The sequence below is a fragment of the Canis lupus genome, unplaced genomic scaffold (assembly GCF_011100685.1).
Source record: "Canis lupus familiaris isolate Mischka breed German Shepherd unplaced genomic scaffold, alternate assembly UU_Cfam_GSD_1.0 chrUn_S1735H1931, whole genome shotgun sequence".
Classification (NCBI taxonomy): domain Eukaryota; kingdom Metazoa; phylum Chordata; class Mammalia; order Carnivora; family Canidae; genus Canis; species Canis lupus.
Genome location: NW_023330585.1, coordinates 37296 through 40496, shown reverse-complemented (window position 1 = coordinate 40496; position 3201 = coordinate 37296). Strand labels below are relative to the sequence as shown.

Below are 3201 nucleotides of genomic sequence, written 5' to 3'. Positions count from 1 at the left end.
GTGATTTCTGGATCATAGGATGGTTCTATTTTTAACTTTTTGAGGGATCTGATACCATCTTCCATAGTTCCTGGACCAGTTTTGCATTCCTACAATAGTGCACAAAGTCTCCTTTTTCTCCACATCCTTGCCAGCACTTGTTTCTTTGTGTTTTTTTTTTTATTTCAGCCAATCTGACAGTGTGTGAAGTGATATTTCTTGTGGTTTGATCTGCATTCCTGATGCATGAGTAATGTTGAGCATCTTTTCATGTGTCTGTTGGTTAGGGTTAGGGTAAGCATTAATTATACAAATTTTTATATATATTTATTTTTATATATTTATAAATATAAATATTAAAACATATAAATATATTTAAAGCTGATAGTTCTTTAATTTTGAGTGCATTCTAAAGAACTACTTTTGCCCCCGGTCTCGGGCGTGAGCCGTGGAAGGGTTTTAGCGCATGTGCCGAAGCCGCGGAACCATGGCGTCCCTTTCCCTCACACCTGTGAACATCTTCAAGGCTGGAGCTGATGAAGAGAGAGAGGAGACGGCTCGGCTGTTGTCTTTTATTGGTTGCCCATTGTATTGGAGACTTGGTGAAGAGCACCCTAGGACCTAAGGGCATGGATAAGATTCTATTAAGCAGGGACGAGATGCTTCTCTTATGGTAACCAATGATGGTGCTGCAACTATTCTAAAAAACATCAGTGTGGACAATCAGCAGCTAAAGTTTTTAGTTGATACTGTCAAGGGTTCAAGATGATGAAGTTGGTGATGGTACTACTCGTTACTGTTCTGGCAGCAGAATTACTAAGGGAAGCAGAAACTTTGATTGCAAAAAAGATTCACCCACAGACCATCATTTGGGTTGGAGAGAAGCCACAAAGGCAGCAAGACAGGCTCTGTTGAATTCTGCAGTTGATCATGGTTCTGACGAAGTTAAGTTCCATCAAGATTTAATGAACATTGCGGGAACAACATTGTCCTCAAAACTTCTTACTCATCACAAAGACCACTTTACTCAGCCTTAGAAGCTGTTCTCAGACTGAAAGGCTCTGGTAATCTGGAGGCAATTCATGTCATCAAGAAGCGGAGGAAGTCTGGCAGATTCCTATTTAGATGAAAGCTTTCTGTTGGATAAAAATTGGAGAAATCAACCAAAGCGAATTGAAAATGCTAAAATTCTCATTGCGAATACTGGTATGGATACAGCCCAAAATAAAGATATTTGGTTCCAGGGTAAGAGTTGATTCTACAGCAAAGGTTGGTGAAATAGAATATGCCGAAAAGGAAAAAATGAAGAAGAAAGTTGAACGTATTCTTAAGCATGGGATAAATTGCTTATTAACAGGCAGTTAATTTACAATTATCCTGAACAGCTCTTTGGTGCTGCTGGTGTATGGCTATCGAAACATACAGATTTTGCAGGTGTGGAATGCCTAGCTCTGTTATAGGTGGTGAAATTGCCTCTACCTTGACCACCCAGAACTAGTGAAACTTGGAAGTTGCAAGCTTATTGAGGAAGTCATGATTGGAGAAGATAAACTTATCCACTTTTCTGGGGTAGCCCTTGGTGAAGCTTGTACCATTGTTTTTGGGTGGTGCCACTCAACAGATTTTAGATGAAGCAGAAAGATCTTTGCATGATGCTCTTTGTGTTCTGCCCAAACTGTGAAGGATTCTAGAACAGTGTATGGAGGAGGCTGTTCTGAGATGCTGATGGCTCATGCTGGACACAGCTTGCCAGTAGAACACCAGGCAAAGAAGCTGTTGCAATGGAGTCTTATGCTAAAGCACTGAGAATGTTGCCAACTATCATAGCTGATAACACAGGCTACAACAGTGTAGACCTGGTGGCCCAGCTGCGAGCTGCCCACAGTGAAGGTAACACAACTGCTGTCCTGGATATGAAGGAAGGTACCATCGGAGATATGGCAGTACTGGGTATAACAGAAAGTTTCCAAGTGAAGCGACAAGTTCTTTTGAGTGCAGCTGAAGCAGCAGAGGTGATTCTGCGTGTGGACAACGCAGCACCAAGGAAACGTGTTCCTGATCACCACCTGTTAAACATTCCCATGTGCTGGAGCTCTGGACCAGTTAGTTCATAGCAAGTTGTGTTTGAAAGACTGCGACCGCTCAAGGAAGACTGTGGAATCTAAGTTTATCTGTGGCTCTTATATCCTAAGTTTGGACATATAACTGACTTCTATTTTAACATGGGTCTAATTTATTTGCTGTTTCATTTTCCATAAGATTCAGATGATTTAAAAGTTTGTTTCTCATACAGTGCATCAAAAAAAAATTTTAACAATTTAAAAAATAAAAGCACTACTTTATCCCCTCCCAATATTTTATGTCTTAATATTTTATTTGACATTTTCTATTTTGTGTATCCCTTAACTATTCATTATAATTATATGGTTCCACCCATATGAGTAATATAAAGAATAGTGAAAGGGATTATAAGGGAAAGGAGAGAAAATGAGTGGGAAATATCAGAGAGGGTGACAGAACATGAGAGATGCCTACTCTGGGAAATGAATAAGGGGTAGTGGAAAGGGAGGTGGGCGGGGGGATGGGGTGACTGGGTGTGGGCACCAAGGGGGGAACTTGATGGGATGAGCACCGGGTATTATACTATATGTTGGCAAATCGAATTCCAATAAAAAAAAATACAAAAAATATAATTGTAGTCTCTTTAATTGTCTTTAACCTTCACAATAGCCTTTTGAGTGGCTATTTACTATTTACCTTACCAGTGAGATTTTTTCTTTCATATGTTTTCTTCTTCTACATATGGCCTTTTTTGGCTTAGAGAAAAACATGTCTTGAGGCAAGATGGTGGAAGAGTAGAGGTTCTCATTTCATCTGGTCCCCCAAACTTACCTAGATAACTTTCAAACTATCCTGAAAATCTATTAATTCAACCTGAGATGTAAAGAGATAATAGCTGGAATGCTACAGAGAGAAAAGTGATCACTTCTTACAATAGGAGTGTGAAGAAGAGAAATAGAAGAGATATATCAAAAGAAACAGCAGGGGGAGGGAAGCTTTGTAAGCCACTGCAGGAAAGTGGTATAGCACACAACCAAGTACTTTAGAAATCTGCTACTGTGAGAGTCTTCCCTGCTTGAAAGTGCTCAGTGGTGAAATAGGGCAGAGTCACAGAGAGGCAGTGAAGTCAAATTTTCTGGAGACATATTAAGAATAGGGGCG

At 40.0% G+C, this 3201-nt stretch overlaps 1 pseudogene; it reads left to right on the top strand.

The window, feature by feature from the left end:
* The first annotated feature begins 466 nt into the window (after positions 1 to 466).
* On the top strand, positions 467 to 2093 carry LOC119878567 (annotated as a pseudogene).
* The last annotated feature ends 1108 nt before the right edge of the window (positions 2094 to 3201 follow it).